Source organism: Geotrypetes seraphini, chromosome 1 (assembly GCF_902459505.1).
Source record: "Geotrypetes seraphini chromosome 1, aGeoSer1.1, whole genome shotgun sequence".
NCBI classification, from domain to species: Eukaryota; Metazoa; Chordata; class Amphibia; order Gymnophiona; family Dermophiidae; genus Geotrypetes; species Geotrypetes seraphini.
Genome location: NC_047084.1, coordinates 189,589,683 through 189,610,547, shown reverse-complemented (window position 1 = coordinate 189,610,547; position 20,865 = coordinate 189,589,683).

Sequence of the window (20,865 nt, the reverse complement as noted above, 5' to 3'; positions counted from 1 at the left end):
GCATTGGGACAGAGTGCTATCTGTGAATTTTCAGCAGCAACTATATCGATAGTGCTGCCAAAATGTCTTACATATTTCCCTCTTAAATTTGGCTAGAGTTAAAACAACTGATGAAGCCAATAGTAACGCAAAATTCTCAAGCTGCTTCAGTAGAATATTTCATTAATCAATTTTTGGACAAAGGCTTGAAGGCAGGGAGTGGGAAGGGGCATGAACTCGATACTGAAAAGGAATGGAGGGGTATGAACATGGGGAAGAAGGGAGCACTAACTTAGGACATAAGAGGGAGGGAAAAGAAATGGGAGAATTGTTGGGCATGAGTGTGTGAGTGAGAGGGAAAGAGATGATGTACATGGGGAAAGGAAGAAAGAGGAAAATTGGGCATAGAGAGAGAGGGGAGAGAGATAGAAATGCATGGGGAGAGAAAGTTGAGAGGGAGACATGTTGGATATGCTGTTGGAGCGGGAACAGAGGGACAGATTGAAAAGGATACAAGGTGGAGGAATATTGGACACAGTGATGGAGGAAGAGATGTGGCATGGTGCTGGAGAGGGGTTATAGAAGGAGAAATTGGCATGGGGCTTGTGGGCAGTGGTGAAAAATGCTGCATGTGATCTGGGGGATGAGAGAGGGGAGATGTTGCCAATAGGGGTGGAGGAGTGAGGAAGAAAAGTTGGCTCCTTAGTAAATTATTTTAAATTAGAGACAGGACATTATTGTATGATGCAATATTTTCACAAGTTTCTCTTTTATAATGACTCAAATTGGTTATGCATTGAACATTATCCTTTTACTAAACTGCGAGAGGTTTTTTTCTGTGGCCCCAAGTGCTAAATGTTCCAACACTGCATTGACGCTCATAGAATTCCTATGAGTGTCAGAGCAGCGGTGGAACATTTTGCACCCCAGGCTGCAGTAAAAACCTCCATTGCGGCTTAGGAAAAGAGGGGCTATGTTAGTTTCTTATTATAGTTGAGTAGAATTTCAATGTCAATCATTTGTGGACAAAATAAATAAATCTATCATCAAGTTTACAAGCTTGTCTCTCCTCTAACCCCCCCCTAATCTCTCAACATACTTATTTTTATCATATTATGATAGACTTTTCTACTGTACTAGCTGCTTGAAAGTGGCATAAAATGTTTATGTTCACTATAACTTCAGTGCTTTTACTACTCTAGCAACAGCAGGATTTTAAAACAATTGTGTGCAAATCAATATGCCCTATAAATCTGTTTGAACACAATTCAGACCCTTCTGATTCATTTTGACTTTCAAAGGAGTATTGTCCACGTTTTAGGAAATTCAGGGAAAAGAAAAAGATTTATGCTTAAAGAAAAATAAAGATAGAGGCAGGCAGAAACTGTGCATGGACGCTTTAGTTCAAAGAAAGTGAAGCTAAAGAGGTGAACAAATCATTTTTTTTTTCCCAATGAATGTCCTTTAAAAATATTTTATTAAGAACGTAAACAAAAAATATGAGGTGACAATCACCCCTTTTACAAAACCATGGCACGTTTTTTAGCGCCAGCTGTCGCGGTAACAATGCCCGATGCTCACAGAATTCCTATGAGCATCAGAGCGGTTACCGCCGTGGCTGGCGCTAAAAACTGTGCTATGGTTTTGTAAAAGGGGGGATATTTCTTAAATATGGATTGCCTCAATTGCAGTTAAAGCAATAGACTCCGCACTTTCTGTGGCTTGGTCTACTACAACACATATGTCTATTTGGAACAATAAAATAGAAAACTAAACCAAAATAATGGGTAAAAGACCCTTAACTCCCAACAAGAATAACACCTACAGTTTAAATTTAGCAAGAATTAAATTATGTTAACAATAATAATGGGATTTCAGTACGGGCTCAATCAACCCTTCGAATCATAATTAGCCCTGGGCAAGTGTTCATATGTGACTAGCACCAGATCAACGGTTTAAATCAGGGGTGTCCAACCTGCTTCCCGAGGGCCGCATGCGGCCCCGTGAAGTATTTTGTGCAGCCCCAGTCGAGAGCAATGCAGTGTTTTCCTCTGCTGCCCCCGGGTGTTTACCGTCTTGTCGGCTCTCTCCTCTGTCTTGCTGCAGCGTTTGCGCGGCCCCAGAAACATTTTTTTCGGCCAGTGCGGCCCAGGGAAGCCAAAAGGTTGGACACCCCTGGTCTAAATAAACAATGCCCTGTACATCATCAGTTCCCCTATTTCAAAACAAATTTCTTTTTTTTTTTAATATCTTTATTAGATTTTCAAACTACCGTTGTTCAACAAGTAATTCATATACATAAAATATCACAAGACAAGCACAATAAACATTCAGACATTAATATACAATTAAAATTTCCCCACCCTCCCACCCTATATTCAAATAAAATAAAACCCACAAGAAACTATCCATATATACCCTGAATCAAGTTCCTTTTATCAAGCCACGCAAGCGGGGTTAGCGCGGACATTTCATCACGCGCTAACCCCCGCAGCAAGCAAAAAACTAACGCCTGGTCAATGGAGGTGTTAGCGACTAGCACAGCAGATGGTTTAACGTGCAGTATTCCGCGTAAACCCCTACCGCGCCTTGATAAGAGGACCCGTTAGAGTCAACATTATTTGTATACTGATTATTGTAATTAATCTGTTTTGCCATCCATTTCTGTGAACTGTTTGAGTCATGATTTGTTTATATTTGAAATTATTAATAAAATATATTGGACTTTAAAAAGGGGGGTATTTTTCCTATCAAAACATTCATGGAGGGATCAATTTGCAATATGTATTATCTGTTATCTCTTTTGATAGAGTTACAAGAATGTAGATGTAGATTTATGATCAGCTTGCAGTAACATTATTCACATATCCTGTTATTAAATATGGTCACATTAACACACTTCAGATTGTGGTTGCAAGGTAGATGTAGAAATAAGTGTGTTTACTTACAGTTAAACTATAAATCAGTCAGCAGCCTTTCATGTCCAGTCTACAAAGGAGAGAAAATATGCATCAGCATGAAAATACTCCAAACATCCTTCTATCCCAGAGAAAAACTCTAAGGAAAATCATAGCTACTGTACACAAAACAATAGTACATATACTATCCTTCAGATTCTATATATGGCAACCAAAATTGTGTACGCAAATTTGGGTACATGACCAATTTGCCTGCGCAATTTAATTGAGTAATAAGCTGATTAACAATTAGTGTTTGTTCTTCTTGCTAAACGCTATTCTATTAAAATAAGAGCAAAAGTATTTTAGCAATGTACTGAAAAGGGTACATGGCCATGGAAAGGAAATGGGTGAGTCAAGGGGAATCACTAAAAACGTTCACAATCACTATTCCCTCTAAACTGGATGGGAGCCCTCCAACTGCATTTCTGCCAGTAGAGTGGGGCGATGCTTCAAAATTTTGTTTTCAATTGCTAGGGACAGACAGATTCCCTGGAGTCCTGTAGAACTTGCCTTTCCTTCACTACTGAAAATATAAAAGGAAATCAGCACCCCTACTGGCAAGACTGTAGGTGGAGGACTCCCACACTGCTTAGATGAAACAGTGCTCAAAGTATTATAGAATTTGGGGAATCCATGCATAACTTAAATATATACCAGGTTTCAGTTGGTGTAAATCCTCATGTCCAAAGTTGGGCTTGGATCCCGGCGCTACAAATTATTCTCTAAACTGCACCCAACTTAGAGCACTATTTATGGAATAGTACTCAGCGCACCTTTGTTTCTCAGTGCCCAAATTTGGGTGCCATTTACTGAATCTAGTTCTATATTAGTGTGGATGCAAATCTTAGAATATAGAAGCTGGAATATGCACATCTAGGTTGGGATGTGTATGATTCCGGAAATATGTTAAAACAGAGCCTGCTAATGTAAAAGCTGTTCCAAAATGTGTTCAGAATAATACACATAAAATCTAGTGGGAGGTTCCATTGAAAAAATCTATTGGAAAAGCGCAGGTACTTACATGTGTTCATATAGGTTCTGACACCCACACCCACATGTAGATTGCAAAATTGTAACCCATATGTATAGATGTGCAAGTGTGTTTGAAAATCTAAAAATCTATGCACCAACATACTTAGGGGGTAGGGTAGTCACTAAGGCACAGATAAAAGTACATTCTTAATGTGCCTTACTGGTTCCCCTCACTTATTGAAGGTTCTCCTCCTTACAAGACTCCTTTACTCCTAATGGTAATACCACAAGACCACCACTAGAGGTCACACCTGCCATTTTATTTTTTTTACAACTGACAGGAGCAGGAACAATTGGGGATTGCTCCTACCTGTGTGAACCTATACATCAGAGAAACATTCCAGTAGGTCAAGGGGGTAGGGGGACTAAAGCAGTTAGTCTTCCAGGTAGGATTATCTAGAGAAAGGATGTTGCAGGAGAGCTATTGAGAAGAAGCTGAGGGGTGTTAGGTGAGTACATTTAGAGCAGAGGAAAATACAGGGGGGCTTCTCAAGTAAGCCTTTTCTTTTATGGAGGCCATTGGAAGGGTCTTCAATGGTTGGATGCAACAGTAAAGTGTGGTAAAAGAACAATTTTACTGTACTCTACTAGAACCTGTATATGGAAATGATCATTTATTCTCCTTCTAGAAAAGGAGTATGTGTATATTTTAATCACACTCTTGCCACTGCCCAAGGTGCACCCACAATATGCCTCCTTCTAACATATATGTAATGGAGATATATAGTGCATGCTTTATACCTGTATGCTATACAGTATAGTACATTTGTTAAATGCTGGGTCTTATACACGTATATCACAAATAGGGCTTCAAAAATAAGGATGTTGACTATAAGGAAATAAATAATTTTTTTTTTTCCTGACAGTCAAAATAATGTATCCAAATATGAACAACTGCTAAAAGATTAGAGTGCTATCTGTGAATTTTCAGCAGCAACTATATCATAGTGCTGCCAAAATGTCTTACATATTTCCCTCTTAAATTTGGCTAGAGTTAAAACAACCGATGAAGCCAATAGTAACGTAAAATTCTCAAGCTACTTCAGCAGAATATTTCATTAATCAATTCTTCATTGTTATTCATTTAAACAATGATCATCATTCATATAGATGTTATAACACTTACATATGAAAGATATCTAGTAAGACGTCGGTGGCTACATTCAAAACTATCAACGGTTTAAGTTTGGAACTATTATAGACAGTCTACTCATCAGTCTGGCTCAGTTTTAATACTTCCGTTTGATCAAAACTCACTTTTATTATCAAACTATCAAAGCAAGTTCTGTCCTTATCTGCACAAGCCTCAAATACTTTAAAATCATAAGTGTTCGAGGCTTGTGCGGTTAAGGCAGAGCTTGCAAGAATGGGGCAGGGAGAAGAACAGCAACAAAACTTGCGGGGATGGGACGTGGAAGTTGAGTTCCTGTGGGGACTGGGAAAAATTTGTCCTCGTGTCATTCTCTAGTGTATGTCTCTCAGGCTAGATGTGAAGCAACATTTGAGAGTAATTTATAGAGCTGTTGTTAGGTGCCATCGACTCATGCTCAAGTCCTAGCAACTTAATGAATTGAGGATCTAAAAAGAAATTGGTTTTGTGCTAGTCTGGAAAGGTCCTCCAGCATCATCCCCATGTTTGTTTTCAATGTATCCAGTCATCTGATTGCAGGTTGCCCTCTTTGCCTTGTCCCTTTGATCTTCCCAAACATGATGTCCTTCTCCAGTGATCTCTCTCTCTCTCTCTTTCCTCTGATGGTGTGACCAAAATAAGACCGTCGTAACTTTATCATTTGGGCTTCGAGTGGCACAGCCGGTTTGATCTCTTATAGAGCAGCATCTAATAATTGCTGGTGTGAATGGCAATCATTGATGCCTCTGATGCACATAACTGCTATTATTCTATAAGCTATGCACTCACTTGGCATCTCATAGAAAGCACTCAAAAACGGGAGCATATTATAAAACTCTTAGTGGTGAAAAGCGGGCAAAAGTGGATTGATTTTTATTTTTGTTTTCAAAAATTACAAAGAGTAGGGTAAACTCAATGATGATACATGGAAATACTTTTAAAATGCATTGTCAGAGGTTGTGCTAAGAGTGGATAGTGTAGCTGATTTTAAGAAAGGTTTGGACAATTTCCTGGAGGAAAAGTCCTTAGTTTGTTATTGAGAAAGACATGGGGGGATGCCACTGTTTGCCCTGGTTGGTAGCATGGAATGTTGCTACTCCTTGGGTTTTGGCCAGGTACTGGGGACCTGGATTGGCCACCGTGGGAACGAGCTACCATTGGTCTGCCCCAGCAAGGCTATTCTTATTTTCTTATGTAAAAGGAATTTTTTTTTTTCACACACAAAAAAATAGTTAAGTTCTGGAACTCTTTGCCAGAGGATGTTGTAACAGAGGTAGCATAGCTGTGTTAAAAAAAAAAAGGGTTTGATCAGGTTCCTGGTGGAAAGATCCATAGTCGACTCAGTGGCATAGTGAGGGAAGTTAGCACTCGGGGCGGTGGTGCACAGGATCGCTGCACTGTGTTCTCCCCCGCTTTTCCCTACCACTTGGGCGCCACTCACTCTTCTCTGCTCCTTGAGCGCCCCCCCCTGCCACCATGTACCTGTTGAGATGTTCGCCAACGCAAGCAGCATCTATCTCCTGCTGCTCACACCAGCCTCAGCTCTCTTCTGATGTCCCATACTGGTCTTGTGACCAGAAAGTGGCATCATAAGGGAGCCAACACTGCAAGCAGCAAGTGGAAGATGATGTTCATGCTGGTGAACATTTAAAGAGGTATGTGGGAGCAGAGAAGAGGAGAGGCGCTTGCACTGGAACCCTCCATGAAGATGGTGCCCAGGGTGGTCTTCCCTGTTCCCCCTTACTATGCACTGAGTCTACTTTTGAGACATGGAGGAAGCTACTGCTTACTGTGGGATCAGTAGCATTGAATGTTGCTACTATTTGGTTTCTTCAAACTAAACTAAACTAAACCTTAAGTTTATATACTGCATCCTCTCCATAATTATAGAGCTTGGCACAGTTTACAAAAGCTTAGTATAAGGAAGGAAAAGCATAATGGGGTTGGAGGTTGAGTAAAGGAGGGAATTTTGTGAATAGCCTAGTTTTTAGATGGAGCCCAGATTCCAAAGTGGGGCAGAAAGGTTATTCCAAAGCCCTTTGATTCTGAAAAAGAGAGATTTCCCTAATCTTCCTGCATAGAGGATACCTTTTAGCGAGGGGAAGGATAGTTTGAATTTTTGTGTGGACCTGGTGGTATCGGGACTCAAGGAGTTCCAAGATAGTGGAATTAGGGGAGGGAGGATGCCTTGTAGGATCTTAAAAGCTAGGTAGGCACATTTAAAATGAATCCTGGAAATTACTGGAAGCCAGTAAAATTTGGACAGAAGTGGGGAAACATGATCAAATTTGCTTTTTGCGAAGATCAGCTTGGCCGTAGTGTTCTGAATTTGCTGAAGTCTTTGGAGACTTTTTTTGGTTAGACGTAAATAGATGGAGTTACAGTAGTCTAATCTGGAGAGGATGATAGATTGTAGAAGGATGGCAAAATGTTGTTGGTGGAAGCAGGATCTCACTTTCCTCAGCATTTAATCATATCTTAGGTGGTGAATTAGGAGGAAGGTATATCCTTCAGTATTGGCAGTTCTCAGTGCATAGGACCTCAAATAACATATGTTATCCCAAGTCCACATTCTGTCCACAGGCAATAATCATCTATACCATTACCTCCATCCCTTCCCTTAACATATTTAAAAATGTTCTCTTTTATTATTTTAATTGTTTTATATTTTAATTATTTAATATTTTTTATATATTTCTCTGGCTCGATATTTAAAAATATTTCATTGGCATATATCATTTACCCAAGAATTTTCAATTTCTGCCAGGTTCTTATGACCTGGATTGGCCACTATTGGAAACAGGATACTGGGCTGACCCAGTATGATTATTCTTATGTTCTAACCCTGAACTCAGTAAACAATGATCACAGTACAGTGGTTCAACAGTATAACACCATAGAGAGGAATTTATTTTATTGTATTTATTTATGCATTTATTTATTTTAAACAATTGTGACCCATGTTATCCAATAGTTCTAAGCAGAGTACAACAAAAACATGCATAATTACAAATTAAATAAAACTCATCATCTAGCCCCCTCCCCACCCCCCCCCCCACCCCCAATGTAGCATAAGCTCTACAAATGTTACTTTTGGTATATCGTCAAAATTATACCGATTATTGTTGCCATTTGCTGGTAAGTGTGTACAAATAAAACAGTCTTCAGCTGCTTCCTGTACTGTATTAACCCTGGTAATATGTGTATCTCAACAGGCAAAACATTCTATAACTAAGCTCCTTTAATATAAACACTGATTCACAATACATAAGAGTCCTTTTATTAAGGTGCGCTAATAGATTTAGCCTTGCTAAAGATTAGCGCTGGGGTGTCAAAGTTCCTCCTCGAGGGCCGCAATCCAGTTGGGTTTTCAGGATTATCTCAATGAATATGCATGAGATCTATTAGCATACAATGAAAACAGTCCATGCAAATAGATCTCATGCATATTCATTGGGGAAATCCTGAAAACCCAACTGGATTGTGGCCCTCGAGGAGGGACTTTGACACCCCTGGATTAGCATGTGCTAAATGCTAAGACGTCCATTATATTCCTAGGGGCATCTTAGCATTGGTTAACACACCTTAGCAAAAGAACCAAATAATTCATTTGACATGTTTAAAAGAAGGAACATCTAATACAAATTTATCCATGGAGCGTACGTACGAAAGTTACACAGTGGTTTGTAAAGTCAAAGAGTAGCAGCTAGAGTAGTCAGGACAGCTTTAGTCAAGACTTTATAAATTAAGCTTTTTTTCTTTTATGCTCTCTTTCTTATGTACTGTAGTCTTAATTACATGTGAACCGTTGGGAGATGACCTGGTATATAAATTCAAGACTAGATTAGATTAATGCATACTAAAGGAATTAGCACTCACTAAATTCTAAAAAAAACCCAAAAAAAACCCCAAACATTCTATACCTTTGTAAGCTTTTAGCATTGAACATGTGCAAATTCCCTTAATGTGTACTAAAGTGTGTTAAGGCCAAAACACTGCTTGATGAATTCCCCCCTAATATTTCTAAGACATAAAAACATGCTCTAATAATACATGAAAATGTGCTATATATATATATATATATATATATATATATATATATATATATAAATAAAACATACCCAATGTGAGCATCCACTTTCTATCATTACCCATAGTCTTTATAAAGATGTCAAAAGGAGTAACATTTTTTATGTTAATTTATTATGTGCATTTAGGTGATGTTCAATATTCTCAATGGGGAAGGGTAAATAGTGGGGTTGTAAAAACCCCACACTGCTAGAGTTAAAGAAATAGCCAATAGCAAAAAGCTGTGAACATATAGTTGAAAACTGAGGAAAAAAAATTAATGTAAGCCAACTTCAGTGTATAACAGGAGGAAAAGCCTCAAAACCCCATCAGGGAGAACCCTCCACTAACCGGAAAGGGCAGGTGACCTCATCGACGTAGAAACCTCCTTATATAACTGAATGTTTGTAATAAGCAAACCTTAAAGCTTGTTACAAAGTGTTGAAAATATGATGAACGAGCGTTTCACCTCATGGCTGCCTCAGGGAATAGGGAAAATGAACCTGTGCAAAAATGCTTATCGTTAAAATAAAATAAAATTGTAGCTATCATGGCCCTTTCAAAGTACTCATCTCCACTACCTTGCAATCAGCACTGAAAGTGCTCACACATGCCCACATGAAGATGGCTTCCCAGCATCTGATGATTGTCATAAGCCCCGCCTACTAGTGACATAATTGACCTTCAAACCAGGACATCACAGCTTCCTTGATATCTTCATCACTTGAAAATTGCTGTCCACAGAGAGATTTCTTCAAAACTTGGAACAGGAAATAATCCGAGGGAGCCAGGTCAGGATTACAGGGTGGATGGTTCAGCTGCTGAAACCCACATGCTCGGATGGCATCCCGTGAGTGATGTGACATGTGCACTGGTGCATAGTCATGAAGAAGCAGCATACCTGCAGTGGTTTTTCTCCTTGATTGACTCCCTCAAAGTGATCATTGTGTTGGCGTAACTCTCACCAGTTATGGTTGTCTTGTGTGGCATGAACCCAGAAGCAAAAGTCCTTCATCATCCCAGAAGACAGTTGCCATGAATTTGCCTGCAGATTTTTATGCCATTAACTTTTTTGGGGTGGGGGGACGACTTGTGCTTCCACTTCATAGACTCCATTTTGGACTAAGGATCTCTGTGATAGACCCAAGTCTCATTCCCAATCTCCTAATGATGAAAAAAAAAAATTCACTTGGTGTTCATGGAGCATCTCCAAGTTCTCCTGACAGCACTGGAGCCTTGTGGTCTTCTGACATGGCTGCAGTATTCTTGGAACCCATCTAGGACTAACCTTGAACATGCCCAACTTTTCATGAATTATTTTCCAACCTATACCTTCTGAAATGCCCATTTCTTCAGCTATTCGGAAAACCTTAATTTGTCTGTCTGACAAAATTAAATCCTCAACTTTATTGAATACTAGCTGATGCCCCGGCGTTGCACGGGTATTTAATTATAGCAATAACACTGTAAATGGATTCAAATAAAGATACTTTATAGTGGTGAATGAAATTATTTTTTTACAGCTTTATAAAAAGTACAATATTCAAATTATAATGTGAAATATTTGACAAAATGAATACAATACAACTAACGCAAAACGTGATTATAAACAACATTTTTAGTTTCACCTCCAGGAGCAAGAACATATAAATTCTTGGGTGAACCCACCCTTGAGCAAGCAACATAGTTGTCCATGGGAAAAACAGGGGGATCTTAAATCCACTCCACAGTATGTAATAGTCTGTCCCTGTGATTTGTTGATTGTGATAGAGAATGCAAGTCTCACTGGAATTTGCAATCTCTTAAACTGAAAAGGAAGATGTGTTGCAAGTTTCGTTCAAATTGGGAAAGCCGTTTTTGCGTTGGCAGCTTTTTACATTTTTTCCAGTGACATGAATGGGTGAAATCTGATTTTCTGTTTGGAGCTCCGCCCACGTGTGCAGGTGGGCCGTGAGACCCCCAGAACGTATCACCCCAGGTAGTGAGGGATCTGCATACCAAGTTTCGTTCAAATCGGTCAAGCCGTTTTTGCGTGATCGCGGCACATACACACACACATACCTCCGATTTTATAAATATAGATTTCTGTGGAAGTTGCTTCCACAGGCTGTCCAGTATGAGGGTCATCTTCAATGGACTCTCTGCCCCACTTAAACTGCTTGCTCCAGAATTTTACTTTGTAGGATGATGGGGCGGACTCACCAAAAACTGCAGTCATGCGTTCATGGTTCTCCTTTGGCTTGTCCCCTTCTTTTGTGAGAACTTTTATCACTGAACGGTGCTCTAAACCTAGCAGTTTCTTTCTTGATTCGCACGAGGACTCTCCTGACATCAGTTGGAATGTTAGACTCGAACTGAGCCACAACTGTGCAAGAGTAACCCTGAGACATGTCACAACATGCACAGACTTATTTCAACATGCTTGCTACTTTCTTTCATACTCAGGTAGATACCATATTGAACACCCTTGTAAATCCTATTGCTTTGATATGAAGTGTGCCAAAAGCTATACAATCCACTTCAATATTATATTTATTAATCCCCCCCCCCTACTCCCTTTTACTAAGCCACAGTAGAAGTTTCTACTGCGGCCCAGAGTGCTAAATGCTCCGACGCTGCTTAGAAGCTCATAGGAATTATATAGCATTTTGAACTCTGGGTCGCAGTTCAAACCTCTACTGCTGCTTAATAAAAAGGGTATATATAGTATTTGATAGAATAGACAAGCTAGGCAATTAATTACCAAATGTAACATAGTAACATAGTAGATGACGGCAGAAAAAGACCCGAATGGTCCATCCAGTCTGCCTAACCTGATTCAATTTAAATTTTTTAATTTTTTCTTCTTAGCTATTTCTGGGCAAGAATCCAAAGCTTTGCCTTGTACTGTGCTTGGGTTACAACTGCCGAAATCTCTGTTAAGACTTACTCCAGCCCATCTACACCCTCCCAGCCATTGAAGCCCTCCCCAGCCCATCCTCCACCAAATGGCCATATACAGACACAGACCGTGCAAGTCTGCCCAGTACTGGCCTTATTTCAATATTTAATATTATTTTCTGATTCTAAATCCTCTGTGTTCATCCCACGCTTCTTTGAACTCAGTCACAGTTTTACTCTCCAACACCTCTCTCGGGATTGCATTCCAGGCATCCACTACCCTCTTCGTAAAGTAGAATTTCCTAACATTGCCCCTGAATCTACCACTCCTCAACCTCAAATTATGTCCTCTGGTTTTACCATTTTCCTTTCTCTGGAAAAGATTTTGTTCTACGTTAATACCCTTCAAGTATTTGAATGTCTGAATCATATCTCCCCTGTCTCTCCTTTCCTCTAGGTTATACATATTCAGGGCTTCCAGTCTCTCCTCATACGTCTTCTGGTGCAAGCCTCCTATCATTTTCGTCGCCCTCCTCTGGACCGCCTCAAGTCTTCTTATGTCCTTCGCCAGATACGGTCTCCAAAACTGAACACAATACTCCAAGTAGGGCCTTACCAATGACCTGTACAGGGGCATCAACACCTTCTTCCTTCTACTGACTACACATCTTTTTATATAGCCCAGCATCCTTCTGGCAGCAGCCACTGCCTTTTCACACTATTTTTTCTCCTTTAGATCATCAGACACTATCACCCCAAGGTCCCTCTCCCCATCCGTGCATATCAGCTTCTCTCCTCCCAGCATATACGGTTCCTTCCTATTATTAATCTCCAAATGCATTACTCTGCATTTCTTTGCATTGAATTTTAGTTGCCAGGCATTAGACCAGGGGTGTCGAAGTCGGTCCTCGAGGGCCGCAATCCAGTCGGGTTTTCAAGATTTCCCCAATGAATATGCATGAGATCTATGTGCATGCACTGCTTTCAATGCATATTCATTGGGGAAATCCTGAAAACCCGACTGGATTGCGGCCCTCGAGGACCGACTTCGACACCTGTGCATTAGACCATTCCTCTAACTTTTGCAGATCCTTTTTCATATTTTCCACTCCCTCTTCGGTGTCTACTCTGTTACAAATCTTGGTATCATCTGCAAAAAGGCACACTTTTCCTTCTAACCCTTCAGCAATGTCACTCACAAACATATTGAACAGAATTTGCCCCAGCACCGAACCCTGAGAGACTCCACTACTCACCTTTCCTTCCTCCGAGCGACTTCCATTAACCACCACCCTCTGGCGTCTGTCCGACAGCCAGTTTCTGACTCAGTTCACCACTTTGGGTCCTAACTTCACTGTCAACAAACGCACAAAGAAAACATTTCTTTTTCCATGCTTGCCTTGGATCAGTAGCATGGAATGTTGCTCTTAGTTGGGCTTTTGCCAGGCACAAGAGACCTTGATTAGCAACCGTGAGGATGGGCTACTGGCTAGATGAACCATTGGTCTGACCCAGTGAGGCTATTCTTATGTTGTTATGAATTTGGGGCTAGATTCACTAAGGGCACAGATTGAATCCAATCCGTGAGAGATCTGATCCGATCCATGTCCAGGAGGCTGATTCATGAATCGATCAGAATCACACCCCCAACCACCTGCCCGGATCACTCTATAATGATCCCAACATAGGCGCAGACCCTCCAAAAACAGCAGAGATAATTTTTGTCCTTTTTTTTTTTGAATGGTTTTAACTTTTTTTTTTGCGAGCCCATGGTTTTAACCCGCTTTAAGCCCGCGGGTTTAAACCATGGGCTTTCACTGCGGAAAGGGCAGGAGAATCAGGACAGCAGGAGAGATTTGGGGCGAGAGCAGGGTGGAGAGTCAGGGCAGCAAGAGAGATTTGGGGCGAGAGCACGAGAACGGGAATGGCAGGAGACAGCAGGAGATTGGGGCAGGCAGGAGATCGGGGCAGAGAGCAGGGCGGCAGAAGGCAGGGCAGTCGGAAAGGACCTCCACGACTGGTCCTCAGCAGTCGCTTATTTTGGATCGGCCAGCCCAGTCAGTGTTGCTTTTCTTATTTTAGTGAATCGCTTCCTGCCTACATTTGAATGCCGTTCCCCCTCATCTGCATTCACGGATCGGAGGATTATCGGGACAGAGGTTAGTGAATCAGGTCGGAGGGAAATCGGGTCACAAAGGGCTCGCAAACCGATCGGTACACAATCGGTTTGCTTAGTGAATCTAGCCCTAAATGTCCTTCTTGAATGCAGAATGCATTCAGTAGCAGAGTTTTCTTCGAGTTATTCTCAGAATGACCTGTAGACTTTCTTTTACATCTTCTCAATTCCTTGGAAACCACATCAAGTACACGCACAAAAAAAATTGCAAACTGTAGTACTTTGCCGCCTTTTGAAGCTGCCCAGCCCGAAGCCTAGTTTGTATGTCTGACAAATGTGAAAGAGATAACTAGTTATCTGCATAAGGGTAAAAGTGAGAAAGAGGTTCACTTCCGTTTTGTAGATATCAACATCAGCTTAGAAAACAAAACATGAGCTATAGCTTTCAGATTTGCATTGCTTCACTAGAAGAGAAAAATAATGAATTCAGTTATTTATCTAGCTCAGTGGTTCCCAACCCTGTCTTGGAGGACCACCAGGCCAATTGGGTTTTCAGGCTAGCCCTAATGAATAAGCATGAGAGAGATTTGCATATAATGGAAGTGACAGGCAAGCAAATCTGCTCCATGCATATTCATTAGGGCTCTCCTGAAAACCCGATTGGCCTGGTGGTCCTCCAGGACAGGGTTGGGAACCACTGATCTAGCTATTTGTCCATTGATTGATTCAGACTATATGCTACAGCACGGCTGCCCAAGTCCGGTCCTCGAGATCTACTGGCAGGCCAGGTTTTCAGGATATCCACAATGAATATGCATGAGAGAGATTTGCCTGCACTGCCTTGTTGGTATGCAAATCTCTCTCATGCATGTTCATTGGGGATATCCTGAAAACCTGGCCTGCCAGTAGATCTTGAGGACCGGACTTGGGCAGCCCTGTGCTACAGCATAGGCAATGTATACCCTAACCCTAACTTCAGTCTTTGGATGGTGTCATTAAAAGGCATGAGCTAAAATGTTGCAAGCCTCAGCAGATGCTTGTCTTAAAAAGTTGTCTAATTTGTATGAAACATCAAAGCATCCAAGTTATTTTTAGCTTATTGCCCTCTTAATCTTGTGTGTTAAATCAGGTAATGCACCACTACCAGTATCTTGAATTTAATTACTTTTATTTATGTACCATTAAGCCTTGGTTTCATTACTTTTGTTGAGTTAAAAAAACAACAAAAAATGATCCAGTACTGCTGTCTTCCCATTTGCAATCCTCAGAAGGCCATTCTTTCGTGGCAAATTCAAATGGTGCGCTCTTTGACGTTCTTTAAAAGTGGGTTTTATTTCTTTAATTAGGTGTTTTCTAACAGGACCTTTGTCTTGAACTGTTAACATTTTGACATGCTTTTGTCTTACTTTCCAAGCTGATTGTTTCAGAATTTGTAGAGAATGCATTCCTGATTTGCACACAAGCTGCTTTCACATTCTGCCATAATCCCTTGATAATTACAAAGTTTCTCTCTGCAAGAGTAGACACATCTAAGAGGAATTTGTAACAATGTTTTACACATAAAATGGCCTCCCTGGAGCCTCAAAGTTAGAAACAAGCTTGTTAATAATGTCAACATGGAGAAAATCAGAGGCTAACACAGTAAAAAGTATAATGCAATATGTTTGTTGATAAAAATTTAAAAAAAAAAAAAATTTGCTATATATTGAAAACCACATAAAAGAGCATTAAAAAAATCTCATGGATTTATAATTATATTTATCTATCAGTTTTATTAGTTTTTTAATATTTTTAATACTTTTCTCTGTCTTGTAGACTTTAAAAAATAAATATTTTTCATACATACAGCTCTGTATTGCCATCTATTGTATAGACCTACCTGATTACTTTTCCTTTATATGAGGGGCCACTGAAAAATTCTCAGCCCAACCAAGAAGAGAATGAGGTGGAGCCATGAAATGTGCAAGTTATTCTACACTTTTCTTCACACATTTCAATGATATGAAAAGTGTCAAGAAAAGTGTGGAATAATTTGTAAATTTCATGGCTCCACCTCATTCTCTTCTTGGTTGGGCTGAGAACTTTTCAGTGGCCCCTCATACAGTATACAGTATATTATAAACTACTGATCCTCAATCCATTCATTGTGGATATCTCAGCCATGTCTGGGGTTTATAATTTTTTTAATGTTATTTTTAAAATATTTCATATTACATCAAATGAAATATTTGAATAGCAACAGGATTATATTTAGAAAACAAGTACAAAAGATGAAAATTGGAAATCCAAATAAGAACTTCATCACTCTATTAAAGAAAACATATCCATACCAATATCTATATACCGGTAATCCTGAAAAATCAAATATAAAGATGGACCCAAAAAAGGAAAAATGGAGGATAATAAAGAAAGAAAGAAAAAAAAAAAACCCATAGGAAATTTTACCTGACTACCCCATTCTTAATAACTAAGCACTATATTCAATTATACCATCATAACTTCAAATACAATTAGACATCTTCAGATATTCAACTGGATTCAAGAGTTGAGCCTAAGATTTTCCAATAGATTTGGACCTTTTTTTTTTTACTTTCAAGAAAATTAGATAATTGTAATAGCTCAAAAAAAGACATAATTTGGGGATTGATAAATTACCTCACATTTATAAGGAAATCTAATCATAACTTGCACACCAAGAGACCTAGGCATTTTAGGCAAGATGTTCACAAAATCAGAAGAAAAAATGTACATTTTCAAAACTGCCTGATGTCTATCTTTTATTTTCTAAAATGACCTATGCATAAGTTTTGGTCCTTAGGATGTCTACCTTTTTTTGGCCATTTTCAAAATAAAAATGTCCACATGAAAAATGCATAAAAGCAAGTAGTAGTATGGCGATGCTTATGAACTTAATGGCAATGAGGTGTTCACTTACATGAGACAATATTAAAGTTATACTGAAATCCAAGTGCATTTAACCTGCATGCATTTGCTCCAGTTCTCTGGCCACCTAATCAAAGAAACCTTGGATTCAGTAACCATGGTGATTTGAATCCTTCAGCATGCTGGACTCAAATATTTTCTGTCCAATATTCAGTGTTATTTAACCAGCTCCTGGTCAGTTAAATAGCACTTAGCCAGTTAAGTGCTAATATTCAGTATGAGATGGCACCAAACATTAGGGTTCATAGACAACGGCGCGAAAGACAAAAGCGCGCGCCGACAATTGAGCACAGCGTGCACCGCTGCGCCACTGTAAATTACAGTTTTTAGGGGCTCCGACGGGGGGTTTTGTTGGGGAACCCCCCCAGTTTACTTAATAGACATCGCGCCGGCGTTATGGGGGGCTTGGGGGGTTGTAACCCTCCACATTTTACTGTAAACTGAACTTTTTCCCTAAAAACAGGGAAAAAGTGAAGTTTTCAGTAAAATGTGGGGGGTTACAACCCCCCACACCCCCCACAACGTGGCGCGATGTCTATTAAGTAAAGTGGGGGGGTTCCCCCCATGCCCCCCCGTCTGAGCGCTAAAAACAGTAATTTAGAGTGGCGCGGTGGCGCGCGCTGCACTCAATTGTCTGGGCACGCCTTTGTCCTGGCGCGCTTTTGACCTGACACCAACATTAGTGTTAGCCACTAGCCTGGTCACCAGCCATGTCACATGACATAGATGTCTGGCACTAATATTCATTGGCTGACCAGCTAAGTTTAGCAGCCAGATAAACCCACATAAATAGCAGATCAGATGATGAATATTGGCCGTGAAAAGTGACTAACCTCCCTCCCACACACACACCCCAAAAAAAATCATTACATTTATACAGATTGAATTTCTGAGGTTGCCGCCAATCATAGGAGTGGAGGAGTGGCCTAGTGGTTAGAGCAGATGCCTCGGAACCTTGAGCGTGTGACTTCAATTCCCACTGCAGCTCCTTGTGAGTCTAGGCAAGTCACTTAACACTTCATTGCCCCAGGTACAAAATAAATACCTGTCTCAAATATGTAAACTGCTTTGATTGTGTAAGCCATACAGAAAAAGCAGTATAAAAGTTTCATCCAATTTACCCTTTAACTCCCTGGGTTTGAATATTAGGCCCTTTGCGTACTTGCTTTGGGGTGGGGTCTGTTCTTTTAATTATGCCGTTCCTTTCTGGGGATTTTTGATTAGTTTTATTATGTACACCGCTCCATGAGCTAGATCTCAAAAGTGGTATAGCAAGTATAATAAACTTGTATACTTTCTTTAAATAGACCTTTAGCTCCAATCATCCTCTCTGATATCACTGTTACAAAGGGGGAAACATTTTATTTTCTGTAGCCTTATGCAATCATTCCTTTCTCCATACATCTGTTGAATCATCAATCTAAATTTCTCTTAACTTTCTGGATAACTTTGCCCCCTTTGTTCCTATCCCTTTGTCCCCATTGGTTTGCTAGTTCTGTATAAACTCCATCTTCCATAAATGGATGGGCCTCTGCTGTATTACTATTCCCACACATACCCCCCTCCCCCAATCAGCAGTAAGGGTCTAATTCTATATAGGACGTCTAATCTCAGCAGCCATCTAAGCAGCTTTTGAGATTCACACACGGGAGTATAATACAGAATCGCATCTGTCCTAATGGACAGATGCCTAACCCTGCCTAACCATCCCAATTCTCTAACTGGCGTCCATGTCATAGGCACCATTTAAAGAATCACATTGCCGCTGAACTAATCACAGCAAGAGAATCTCCCTGCCATGATCAGCTGAGCAGCAGAAGCAGGGAACCCCTGACCCTCCCCTGCAAATTGGCCAGCAGGAGGGATGCCCACACCCTCCTGATGGAACCCCCAAACCCTCCCAACTGTCTGTAGCAGGAGGACTGCCCATTTCCTCCTGCCGCTACCCCATCCAAAGCATCCCTCCCCCCAAAGCATCCCTCCCCCGCAAAGCATCCCTCAGCAGGAGGAGTGCCCGATTCCTCAAGCTGTCACCCCCAAAGAATCCCCCGGGAAGCAGGTCCTCCTCTTCAGAATGGTGGGCCTTTCCCTTCCCGGTGCATCCTGGGATGCACAGGGGAGGGACCAAGCCCCTGATTGGTCCAGTCACCTAAGGCCTCTCCCATGGGAGTACATTAGGGATCTGGCCAGTTGTAGACTTAGGCCACTCACAGTATATCCCAAAATGCACTGGGAAGGAGGCCTAAGAATCTGGTTGACTCAGGTGCCTAAAGTCCTTCCTATGGGAGGGACCTTAGGTGCCTGGACCAATCAGGGTCTTAAGCCTCTCCCCAGTGCATCCCAGGATACACCTGGAAAGGGAAGACCCACCATTCTGAAGAGGTGGGCTTACCAGCCAGAGGAAGTAGGCATCCTTTCAGCTGGACTTGCTGATAAAGGTACCGAGGGGGGGGGGGGGGGTTGGTTGGTTCAGGAAGGCTTTGGGGGGTGAGGGTCATGGTTTCAGGGGGTGGGGATTTCAGGGGGTCATGTGTTTCAGGGATGGCAGCAGAAGGGATTGTGCATCCCTCCTGCAGCAGATAATGTCTTTGTGTGTGAGGGGGGGAGTATGAGGTCGTGGCGGGAGGGAGTTTGCATCCTTCCTGACAGATGACTTGCTGAGGGGTTTGAGGTTTCACTGCTGTAGCCGCTTAGTTGATTGCAGCAGGGAGATTTCCTTGCCACAATCAATTTAGCAGCATCATCTATTTGAAATGTAGGCCAGCATTTTTCTAGCCTATCAGGCAACTATCATGGCCCTGGCTCACCTAAGGCCCTATCATGGCCTTAGCTCACCTAAGGCCACTTCCAGGTAAAACCATGCCCCTGCCCAGGCTCCCTGAACCTGTGACAGATGCCTACAATGCAGGTGGCCTGCCTTGTTTTTGTTTTTTTAGAAAACGTGCATCCTGATTGGCTGGTTAGGCAGTGGTAGGACGCCTACTGCTGCCTACAATCAGGACATCATTTATAGAATTTGCCCCTCAATGCCCAGTGAAAAAACATTGTTTGTTTTTTAATATTTCTGTTTTTTCTTTATCTTTTAAATAGTCTTTCTCTAAGCTAATTAATCCCATCTTGGGAATTTATCCTCTTTCACTGGCAAGCTAAAAAAAATAATAAAAAAAAAAAAAGGCCTTGCCATTTTGCTTTATCATGTTAATTAAACTGTTTCTACTTTATTCTGACCACTTTCTTGATTCTTCTACCTTGCTATATTACTGAAATTCATGCTGTATCTCTTTAATTTTCCATTTTTACCAAACCTCTCTCGACATTCTAATGTAATTCCTTTTTCCGGTTTTACCAACCTTTTCTCAGCACTCTAATGTAATTGAAATTTGTTACCAAATGTACTTGACAATATTTTTCTGTAACATCGTATATGTACAGTCTCTTCCCCTGTAAACCGCTCTGAACTGCTTGTGGTATTTGTGGTATACAAAATAAAGTTATTATTATTATTATTCCTTGTGCTTTCTTTTTTAGATTCTTTTTTTCATTCTTAACATTAATCTGTGTTTGACATTGCTGGTCAAGCCAATATTCATTGGATGAGCGGCTGAGTCAAAGGTAGACCTGCTATTTAGGCGGGCATATTTGAACACTAAACTTAGCTAGACAGCCAATAAATATTGGGCCTGACTGGCTAGATCGCATAATATAGCTGGTAACTAGGCTAGCCGCTGACCTAGATATTGAGTAGGATATTGCCAGCT